The following is a 12834-nucleotide window of genomic DNA, read 5'->3' on the forward strand; positions in this document are numbered from 1 at the left end:
AAATCGAAATATGAGCTCATGGAAGTGTTAAATTTTCTTTTTTCAATATTCAATAATAATAATAATAATACATAGGACTTATATTATATAACTGTGGAACAAAAAAATAAATAAATAAAGTTTTATTAGAGACAGTAAGACAAAATGAAAGGTAAGAAAATGTTGAGAAATGTTGGAAATAAAAACAAGGGGGTTAGCTGGGGAAGGCAGAGTCGGGTGGGTTTCAAGGGCTGTTTTGAATGATGGCAGTGTGGGAGCACAGAGAGGGGTTGCAACTGAAGAGGTGCTATCACCCTAGGTCCGGAGCTGATATTAATATCTCAGGCTTTAAGCTGTCAGGCTTCAAGTAATGAATTTGTGTTCAGAGCAAAGGTGAACCAGCCAATCAGCATCCTGTGAGGAGCTACTGGCAGTTGAGAGAGGAGCTGGGGGTGACGAAGACAAGGAGAGGCAAATTTTCATTCAAAAGAAAAACGGTGCCTCCTAAATTATCAGCAGCAGCATCAGCTATATCAGAACTGCAGAGTATTTCTTCATTTAAAGAAGAGAAAAGAACGGCACTAAAGGCTTTTCTCGATGGAAAACATAGATGGTTCATCCAATAACCTGCCAGGTATGTTTTGAAAGGGCCCTTTTCCAAACAGTTGGCTATGTCATGAGATCTTAGCAGAGATGTGATTGGATCATCTATGGTAGATCAAAGGTCAGTTTTACGTCAACATTACTGACGATCAATTATAAGGCTGGTTCCCAACCAGCTCTCTGAAATTCAGCCACTTTGGAAGTCATGACAAAGTTATCTTAGACTTTGTTTTTTAGAATTACTGAATGTACGGAAAAATTGTTGTCCAAAAAAGCCAATAATGGATGTGCAATTATTCAATTATTCAATTTCGGCTGGAAATCTAATGAATTAGCCACTACAGAGATTGCTCTACAGCACAAAACAGGTTAGGAAGCTTTTCTAGTACAATAAACAATAAATAAATAAAGATTATTCTAGAAACATTCACTGTTGGAAGGAGAAAATAGATGATGTTGAGTCCAACTACGAAACAATCAGTTCAAATATGCTCAATCTCTGACAGTGACAATTGATGAAATACTAATGTAAACAATGCTAGTGGGTTAGCAGTAAGTAGTGAAGTGTGTGAGCAGTTTACTCCAGGCTGAGCTCAGCAGAACGATTGAATTAGCAGCAGTGAGAGGCTGAGTGGGGCTAATTGGGAGCGACAGGGCCTGGTCAGTGTATTAGGGTCCAGCTGACTGGAGTAGCTCAGGTCAGCTACACAAGCAATCTTTACAGTTCACCTTCCTCACAGTGTAGTGCATTCCACTGTAGCAGGGCTTACTGATATTATCGTACCAATTCTATTTTAAAACACTCAGCTGATCTATAACTTTTGTGTTTCATTCATTGTAAATATCTTTTCTACTTTTTAAAATGTCCATTTTTTTCTCTCAGGCAACTCAATTGACGTAGTATTCAAACTTATATATATATATATATTATATATATATATATATATTTATATATATATATATTTATATATATATATATATATATTATTCAATATATTAGATATTTATATATATTTTAACCAGTTTTACGTTGGCCTTGAAGGTAAAAAAAAACCAAAACATTTCACAAAACACGTCATTCCAGGAAATACAAAAGCAGAGTTGAGTTATTCTGTGGAGCCCGTGGTGTGTGTGAGTCTAACATTAAAATAAACTAGCTAGAGAGACTCCAAAGCTGCAGTTGGCAAGTCTTCAGATCGAGCTGACAACTTACAACTCTCACGCCCCTCCCCCGCTATCACCGAGCTCCTCTGTTCTCTAACATCGAGTTCTCGTAAGTGCATGTGCACCAGACTCCTGTGAACGCACCCGTGTCTTCTCTCATTGATAAACGGCACGGAGTACACGCTACATGGCTGGCTAACTTACTCATAGATAGCAACTGCTGACGTCATTTAGCGCATGCCTAGCTTGAAGCCTATGATATTGTAACATGCGAAAGCGGGGCGGGGGGAATCTGTGTTGTGTGGGCACGAACTGTGCCTGAGAGTCAGCTCTGCGCTTAGTGGACAGGATGATACGGGCGCTGTAGATTTTTGCAAAACAAACAACAGGCTCTACGTGCACGTAGAGGCGCATTTTTTTTTTTTTCAAAATCGGATGATTTATGTTGTTCTATTGGATGATTTCTTGGAAAGTAGTATTGCTTTAATTGAAGGGTATGGTCTAAACCTCTGTGTGAAAAGTTTTATGAGATCATTTTTGTTTTGATTTAGAGCTTATTTAAAAAATGACTTGCTATAACTGCTATTTCAGTTACTTTAAGTGTTTTTACTGTGACTATGTGTTTGAATTATTTTAAACAGAAATATTTTCAGCAGCAAGCAAATATTCTTCAAAAACCTTTTTCTGTTATGAGACTTGTCTGTTACCAACCCTTAAAAACATGACAAAAAACAATCCATATGTACAGTGTAAAGAAGCATCGGCATGACATTGAGCTAAAGTACAACGGACAAGGCTAGTGATCGATACTCAGAATGTTGTGAGGCTGTAGGCATTAGGCAGAGCTTGGTACTTTGTTGGCATTTTGTCCATTAGGTGACTCATATATCAATTTAAGGTCAGGCTGCAGAACTGGCCTAATAGGACCTATGCAGACATTTTTAGCTCACGCCATAAAACTCCATCTGTTAATTGAGCTAAGAATAAACTCAGCGACAGAGAGCTACATAACCTTAATACATTCAACCTCACAACATAATGGTTTGTTGACATCTCTTGTTTTTCGGATTACTTCCTTTTCCTACATTTGACCATGCTCACTACCTGTAACCCCTCTGCTCCACTGGCTACATGCTGGGCCAGAATGCTAATGCGTTGCTGTTCAGTGTGAGAAAGCGGAAGTGGAGCTGAATGCGATCATTAATTGCGAGCCACAATGGTGTCCATATGGAGAGGGCATGGCTGTGCATAAGAACCTCAGTGCACAATGGGCTAAACATCTCTCACAATCAAAGCCTGCCGGGGGGGTGCGGAGAGAACTCTCTACTGTAATGTGCAGCATGACAGATTAGGCAACAAATCACACATTAACAAAATAACATTGTGTGGAAAAAGAAGGAGAGGAAGAGGGGGAGGGAGCGGATACTTTGACCTGGAGAAGAGAAGGGGAGCAATCCAGTTTAGTGTGTAAATCATTCAGGTTGAATGGCTGCCAGGTAGGAGGGCAGCTTCTCATGCACCCAAATACAGGAGGACACATGCAGAAGGAGCTTAATATCATCAAGTAAGAAGGGAAGGCGGCGCAAACAGTCCTCTTTTTTACCACAAATGCGAGTAAAACACTGATCCTAACCCATTTCGTTATCTAAAGGAACTCTCCTTGGCAAGAAGCATCCCTCTGAGGATCAGAGTTTGGAGTCAGCATGGAAACAAATCATTCCCTGGCTAACGGGTAGAGGTTCAATTAGATGCACTGCCTCGAACGGACTAGAATTCAATTATGTAAAGAACGAGTTACGGTTGAGGGGTGGAAATAAACAAGGTGCTCTGATGTTTTATTCATCCCACACCCCAAAATACCTCCTGCATTAAACAAGAGCAGCAGCCAGAGTCTGGAGTCTTTTTTTCCAGAGCTGTTTGCCTTTTAGGGCTCTAATTAGAGGAGTAACAATTTTCATATTTGCAGAGATTGGTGTGATTTTAATTATTTTACTGCAAGAAGCAAATTGAGCTACACGGTGACTGCAACATTCTGATAAGTGAACATGTTTTCTAAAACGATTAACCCACACAATAATTCAATACAGCGACAGCTTTGAGTAAAGGGATTCTCTCTGCAGTATTTATCAACCGTAATGACCAAGGCATACACTGGCAATGGCTCTTGTAAGTTAGATATAGTTATTTAAGTTAATTTATAGTTTATAAACAGAAAATTGGCATTTAAAACATGGTTCATAACACACTACAATTACACCATGATATTGTTATAAGAAGATCAATTTCTGGTGACTGCTTCACAATGAAAGTCACCCCATGTTTCGCAAGTTAGTCATTTTATTTTGAAGGAACAATAGCAGGAAAATGAGGCTGATATATAATAATATAATAATAATAATAATAATAATAATAATAATAATATATAATTAGATAAAATTAAAAACAGTACCAAACACTTTCATACTGCACTGTTCCACTCCGCCACTTTAAACGCTAATTGAAAACTATTAGTAACTAGTAACTACAGAATGGAAATACATTCTAACGGCTACTGATGAATAATGTTGAAAATAAATAGGGTTTTTAAAATGTGGTTAAATTTCATGGAAATCTAAAGGATTATAATTTAATTGTAATATTCATCACCAAATGCAACTGACGTATGAACAATGAACAAATAAAGAATGATTGAAGAAATATTACAGTTGTGACATATAAAATTATATATGAAATATGAAACATCTATTTGTTATATGTAGTCATTGTTTACTATCTTATTAAATTTACTTATTTATTTAAAAACAGAGCAGACTCCATTCATTGGACATTGAGTTAACATTTCTTCATGAGCTTTGTGTGTACATGATTACAATCGAATACAGGCCATGGCCATAAGACTTGGCATTATGTGTTCACAACTATATCATAGTGTCTCATAAACCCTTTAGTTAGTGTTTCCCTTTGTTTAGAAGTGCAGGGGTTGTTTTGAAGTGCGCAGCTTGGAGTTGACAGAAGTCAAGCTTCTCCTTTCAACCATGGCGTCCTTTTCCTGAGCTTAGTGCATGCTGACCCTCACAGCCTGCGGTGTCAGTTTAGCATGCAGAGCAGCAGCTCTCCAAACGCCCACCACCAATGAATCATGCATACTCTTACACACACACACGCACACACACACACACACGCACACGCACACACACACACACACACGCACACACACACACACACACACGCACACGCACACAGACACACACACACACACACACATAAATACAACATTTAATCTCATCCGCATAGCCGACAGCTCATTAATTTTACACTCCGTGAAGGCGTGAAGAGCATTGCATCAATATCTAACACAATCACTTTGCTGAGACCAGCAGATAAAAACACACACACACACAGAAGTAAATACAGTAGTTCATCATCATAAATGGTGTGTGCTGCGTGTTGTAAATTCTCACATTTGTAAGTACGAACAGTATGTACACCTGCAGTCTGGTTAAGCTTGAACCTCAATAACGTAGAGGAAGTAAATGAACCACACTGTCAAACATGTTCTCTGTGTAAGCGTGACGCAGGTGATTTCCAGAACAATTGGAGCAGCCAATGATAATTAAACATTTCCTGCTAAACACTCAGCAGGTTGATCAGGTCCTGCAGAGACTAAAACCAGTAAAAATAAAGGAACATTTCTGCTATGAGGAAGTGAAAAGCCACATCCTTCTCCAGAGGTACCGTGGGATTTGTTGTTTTTTCACCCGTGACCTGTATTTTAATGATAATATCTATTTTCTTACTCTTAATACTTAAAAAATACAATACAGTGTAGTATAGTACACTGCATTGAAATCTGGTAACTGTGGAAGCTATAGCATCTGATGCACATCATTTTATAGTCATTTGACCATTCAGTGACCTATAGTCTGCTTACAGGCACATAGGTGCATATCAGACATGTGACTAAAGTCATTTGATCAAGTCTCAAGCAAGTCCCAAGTCCTATTTTCTCAAGTCAAGTCACAGGTTATGTAGAATAACATAAATAACTCTAGTGTGCAAAATACCCGGGCGCAATCAGGGGGTCCCCTAAATCTTAAACTGAAATTATACTTTCGAGTCCACTTGTCCACATGGCAGCAAGGGTCCCTGGACCACGGACCTTGTCATGTGTGGAACACATTCTTTTGTCCACAGCTGTCCATGTACAATACTGTCAACAAGGCCACTCACAGTGGCAATGTAAGAGGAAACACCACCACAACATTTTTCTGCATTCATATTTTTGAATATGTTTTGCAGTGTCAATAATGAACACTGCTTGACATTTTCAACGAGATTTATAGTGACAATTGCAAGTGACAAATCGTTTTTTAAGTTTTTTTTTACAGGAACCCCCCAAAGTGTTGCTGTTTATGTTGTTCTGCCAATGATTAGTGATGTCAGTCGTTATCAGGCTAACGTTAGCTACCATCGGTCCTCATAGACACAGGGTAAAGTTACACACACTTGTGAAGTCAACATTGACGAACGTTGAACATTGAAATTTTTTCTTATTTAATATTTAAACTGAAAACAAAATGAACACAAGTCATTATATCTCAAGTCACAAGTTTTTAACTTTCAGGTTGAGTCTCAAATATTTGATTTTCTATAAAGTCCACATCTCTGGTAAATGTATATCAAAAGACAAATTAATAAGCTCCAGAGAAAAAAGGGTAGATAGGAGCTTTTTATTGACAAACATCAAGACAACATATTCTCAGCTGTAGCTTCTCACTTTCGGCCTTGGCAATCCAAGTGTAACATTTAGTTGGATTGCCAAGTCAACCTCCTTAATAGCAACTCAATAAAGTTTAAGAAGACCTATTATGCTTTCCCGTCTTTTCTGACATACGAATGTAGTTACAATGTTTAATAGTCATGTTTAATAATTCCAAAGCGTCAAATAATGAAGTACTTGTATTTAGACGTGAGCCCTGTCGACCATCTGGGTTGGCTGTGCTCAGCTCTGAAATCTAGGGTGTCGGTCGCTATTAGTGATTTCTTCGAATTTCTGGAATTTGTCTACGTAGAAGCATCCTGACATCCCCGTTGTTCATGCTGATACACACAGGCTCAAACTGTAAGCTGTGAGTTCGGCCACTTTTATGCTTTTTTGGTGTTTATTTGGGAGGTTAACCTGTTAAAGCTAATGTTAGCATGTTGCGCAGCTAAGGTGGCTAGCTTCCATATAGAAGTCAGTCTTCAGCTGCTGAGGTCAGTGTTTCTGTATATCGTGAGGGGCGTAACATTTCCCTTTATAAACAGTTGACCAATCGCAGCAGAGCGGACCAGACGACCAATCACAGCACAGTGGGCTTTTTGAGTATTATAGTAGTATATTGAGTATTTTTGGAGTTTTTGCCTTTTAGTATGAAATAAAGTTTTGATGTTGACATCCACACCTTTGATTTTGCCTCTTTGTAAGAACGGGAGTTTGATCCAGCCAGATAGATGGGCTTCTAACGGATGAGTCTTGATTGAAAACCTACAGTTGGCAGAATCATGAGAGAATTGACCTTATCTTGGTGCTCTCTGTACCTCAAAGGCATCTTAGCAGCCGTCACTGCAAATGATTCATTGGTTCATAAAGTGAGACCAACACACACACACGAATGAAGAACCAAGCCAAGCTGAGCGCGTCATCTCATAAGGTCAGTGCATGGAAAGATGGAAGGTGACACCTCCTGACACAAGCCCCGCCCTCTCGTCACCGCTCTGTATTCCTTACTCACAAAAGAGCTTTACAATGAGGTCAATGACGAGGTACAGAGCACACACAACCTAGAATGAGTCCAGGTCAGTAGCCACATGTCATCCCAACATGCAATCCTGTCTCCATTACATCGTCGGGCAGATGTAAGTAGCTGTGCACAGAGCTTCACAGTTTCCCACTGATCCACGCGGGCAGAATGTAACTCTATTGATTTGCTATAGCAGAAACTGTAGGCTGTTAAAAAGAGAAAATATCCCCGCCCTTTGAAAAGGCCAGCACACGCGAGGACAAGGAGGGGAGGAAAAAAAACACTAATTTGATGCAAACAGTTGATATGCAACGTGATCTCACCAAGTTGCTGATGAAAAGCCTACTAATGAGAGGCAGAGCTGCCTGAGTGCACAAAGCAGGCGCAAACGCTCTTCCACCACTGAGTAAATAATAGAATCACAGTGTTGTATTTAAAATGCTTCTCAGCTGGTGTTTGGTACGCAGCTCTGTTCTTTACTGGCAACAATTTTTGAGGGAACATAATGCATGAACGCAGACTTGTGTGCTCATCCCTACCAATGTGGTTACCTAAACTAGTCTTCACCCAGTGTTCTGTCCGCCGTTCAACTACCTCTTGTACTCTCTACGGGGTTTCCCTCTTCCTCCTCACCTCATATTCCTCCCTCATCCCTCCTTCCACTATGCTGTGTCCCTCCACTCCCCTCTGATCTCCTGCTTCTCCTCTCCCTCCATCAAATGGTAGTATATATCTTCTCGCCCACTGCCGTTGGCTAGGGCGGCGCTTTGAACCCAAGGATGAAAGAGCTGATCCTGTAGTGAGAATCTTAATGCCGAGAAACAGTTTGGCTCTAACACACACATACACACACACACACACACACACACACACACACACACACACACACACACACACACACACACACACTCACTCACTCACAGACACAGATACACACTTGCAGGCTTTGAAAAAAAGTGAATTTTACAGTGCTACTCTGCTCACAGCCCCGGCTGCATGTCTAATGCGAGCTATTTTGAAATTCTGCTGCCGCATGAAAGTTGAGTTAAAGTGGTTATGCAATTCCAAAGCATCACTCTCGCTTGTGGCGGATGGATTGCATGCGTATATTTAGATGACAGAACTGGCCTTTTTACAGAAGTAAACAACTGACATGGGTGTAATCGATGCCTGGAAACTTGTAAACCTTCTCCACACTCATTAGGCATGACGATATCCACTCACATGTTCTATTAATTTAGCCTCGAGCACACACAGACAGCAGTGAAGGTACTGCAAAAGATGCACAAGGATTGGTTAGAGTTGGTTTTGGTATCATTTTTCATAAATGATACATAGTGTGTCTGACCAACAAGAAGAACTCCTGTTTTTCAAGGTCATGAAACCTTAAAGGACAATTCTGGTGTATATCAACTCGGATCTTGTTTGGTAATCCTGTCAGTAATAATAGCATTGTACCCCCACCAAGGCAAGATTTGGGTATATGGTGACATCACTTTGAAGGAGTCTGGGGCAAGAATCATGGTCGAATGTGTTTTAAACAAACCCTCATGTTAGTCAAACTGTTTTAGTAACAAATATCTCGTTCAACGTATTTGCCGTGGTTGCACATGAAAAGTTTTCCGGAGCATCTGTGAAACAGGGTACTGTTTTTACTCCCAACACCCACCCCTTCCCTCCGTACAGAGAAATACCAATGATATAGGGATTAATGACCATGCATGCCTTAACATATATAAAGACATACTGTATGTATTCAACTCATAGATGCTCATATTGTTACATAGACACAAATAGAACAATTATAACATAACACTATGATGTATATCGAGGTTGTCTAGACTTCAATGTCTATTTGAAGAGTTTTGACATGATCTAGGAATTGTTGCCATATTTTATCGAATTTCTGATCTGAGATATGCGGAGAGTATTTAGTCTTCTCCAATCTCATAAAATTTTCCCCCGCGGCAGAATGGCACGTCTTGCTAACAGTGTGAGGAAGGCAACAAAATTGGACGGTAGTGAGAGGCCAGTGGGTAGGACACCAAACAGGGCGAGTAACGGCGAGGGTTGGATGTTGGCCGATGTGACGGGCGAGAGGGAGTCAAAAATATGAATCCAAAAAGGAGCAACGGTAGGGCAAGACCAGAACGTGTGACTGAGATAAGCTGGTCCTTGGTTAAACTTGTCAAAGTTTGGATCAATGTCAGGGTAGATACCTGCCAGTTTACTTTTAAACCAATAAACTCTGTGAACCAGCCTGTGAATATTCTCATTTGTCCAGGTCATCGTTATCCCCAAAGAAATTTAAGTTAAAAGCAACTAGTCTTCCCAGACAAACAACCAAGTCCAGTTGCTTCTGATTTCTTTTGGGATAACTCTGTGAACCACTTTGCACTGAAAGACTCCATGGCAAGCACAGATTGATGATGAGTGAACCCAATTCAGGACATGGACCCAGGCGGCAGGATCTATATCCTCACCAAGCTCTGCACACCAAGCATTACGTAAAGCATCAGAGGCTGTTGTCTGGCTTTTGAAAAGAGTATTGTACAGTGTTGAAATTGAACCTTTGAGATTGGGGTTAACACCAAATATAGTATCAGCGAGAGTGTGGGGGGGCAGGGAAGCCGGGAAAATGAGTCCGAACTAAATTTCTAACTTGCAAATATCTAAAGAAATGAGTGGGCTGCAAATTGAATGACTGAGTCAGCTGGTCAAAGGAAGCAAATATGCCAGTAATGCAAAGCTGTTTTATTGACACAATCCCTAGGTCTTTTTCAGATTACAAAAGCCTTGTGACTGACGGAGTAAACAGAGGGTTAGAATGTACTGGGGCCAAGACAGGTATTGCCTGTAGCCCAAAGTGCCGCCTGAACTGATTCCAGATTTTAAGACAGTTTTTCAGCACAACACTACGGGAGTGTGCAGTTGGTGACAAAGTTGGGGGGAGGAACAACTGGGACATCAGAGAAGGGACTACATGAGGCTTTCTCAACCTGAAGCCATAGTGGAGATCAGCTATTGGTGGGGCACCAATGTTCTAATGTTTGCAGCCCAATAGTAAAGCAAAACATTGGGGGAGAGCAAGGCCGTCCAACTGTTTAGACTATTGTAAAAAAATATATATATATTTTTATTTAATGTGATTCTAAGGGGGCTTTTGTTCCATATAAATTGTGAGATTAAGCTATCAAGAGAGTGGAAAAACCGTTTAGAGAGGCAAAGGTATACACTGGAATAGATATAAGAACTTGGGCAGTACATTCATTTTAATACAGTTTATCCAACCAGCGAGAGACAGAGGCAAGAGGGACCAACGCTAGATGTCTTGGGACAGCCTAGCTAAAAGAGGAGAAAAGCTGCATTTAAATAGTTCCGAATAGTTTTTAGTTACACAGACACCCAAATATTTACTCCACTCCACACGGTCAAAAGCCTTTTCGACATCCATAGATATGACCAGCTCAGGATCGTCAGAGGTTGTGGGTGAATACAGAATATCAAACAGTCATCTGACATTATGAAAGGAGTGTCTGTTCTTTATAAACCCTGTTTGGTCTGCAGAGATAATAGTTGGCAGGACACACTCAAGTTGCCTAGCCAGCATTTCAGCCAGTATTTTAACATCTGCACAGAGCAGAGAGATTGGGCAATAATTACTAGAGAACAGTGGGTCTTTATCCTTTTTCAATATAAAAGAAATAGTAGCCTGACGTAGAGTGAGAGGAAGTGAGCCCTTTTGTAGTGATTCATTAAACATGTTAAGTAGAAGTGGGGACAGTGAATCCGAGAATGTTTTAAAGAATGCAGCCGGGAAGCCGCCAGGGCCGAGGCATTTCCCATTCTGCATAAGCATTAAAACACTCCTACGTTTTTTTTTGTAAATGGTGCATTCAGACTAGATGCCACTTCAGGGTTAATGGAAGGGATATCTAAGGAGCTAAAGAAGTGTTCGTACTGTGATTTGTTATCTGTTCAAGTCTTTGGACTAATTGTTAATGGATTGAGGGTCAATTGTTGGTCCGATATCTGTGTTAATCTGGGTGATGTGCGTTGACGAGGCCGATTGCCAATTTGGTGAGCAAGCAATTTACATAGTTTATCTCCAAATTCATAGTAATTATGGTGTATTTTTAACAGGGACTGTGCTGTTTCATTTGAGACCAGAATGTCATATTCTGCCTTGTTTGTGAATAATTCTTTGAAAAGATCAGAATCACGTGTGTCTACAGATTTTGACTGCCATTCTGCTATCTCCTTGGAGGGAGAGAACTTTTTTTTACATAGCCATCTTTCACTGATAAGCAGAGTAAGATGTTACTTCTCCTCTTAAGTAAGCTTTACATGACTCCCATATGGCTGCTGCAGATACATCTGGATTGACATTGGTAGATATGAAAAGATCAATATGACTGTTAATTGGGCTAATAAAGTTAGTGTCATAAGGTAACAATGAATTATAGCGCCAGGGAGAGCGGGAGAGAGATCTGCCTGGGAAAGAGACATCCATGACGACGATTGCATGCTCTGAAATTAGAATGGGATTGTAGGAATACGATATGACAGAGGAGAAGAGTTTATTATCAATAAGAAAGAAATCTATTCGTGAGAACGTTCCATGAACAGGAGATAAAAATGAGAACTGCTTGGTGCTCGGATTAAAAAAAGCGCCAGGCATCTGAGACGGCATTCTGTTCCATAATTAGCTGGATTACTTTAGATGATTTAGATGGAGCACAAGGCTTGTTAGATGGGCGATCAAGCAAGGGGTCAAGACAGCAGTTGAAGTCACCACCAAGGATAAGCTGGTGAGAGTTTAGGTCAAGAGGAGAGAAAAAGAAAACTTTAAAAAAAGTTCTCATTATCCCAATTCGGCCCATACATATTTTTCAACACCAGGTTATTAGCTCCAATTCTACCTGTAACAATTATAAAACGTCCATTAGGGTCTGAAATAACAGTCGACAATGAAAAGGGGATTCATTTATGAATTAGAATTACCACCTGCGCGCCTTGCTTGAAAATGAGGAGTGATAAAGTTGGCCCACCCAAACTCTGTGAAGTTTAACATGATCTAATGGCTTAAGGTGAGTCTTTTGTAAAAAGGCTATTTTAGTGTTTAGGGATTTAAGATGGTAAATCACTTTGTTACACCCTACAGGAGAGTGCAGGCCTTTAACATTCCAACTAGTGAATCGCACTGCACCACACAGGAAAGGAGACTGTACTAGCCATCATATGATGAGATTGACGATTGGAGACATGTCCTCCATGAATGTCCCGGCCCATCCAGAATTTTTTT

This window comes from Echiichthys vipera, assembly GCF_963691815.1.
Source record: "Echiichthys vipera genome assembly, chromosome: 18".
Taxonomy (NCBI): domain Eukaryota; kingdom Metazoa; phylum Chordata; class Actinopteri; order Perciformes; family Trachinidae; genus Echiichthys; species Echiichthys vipera.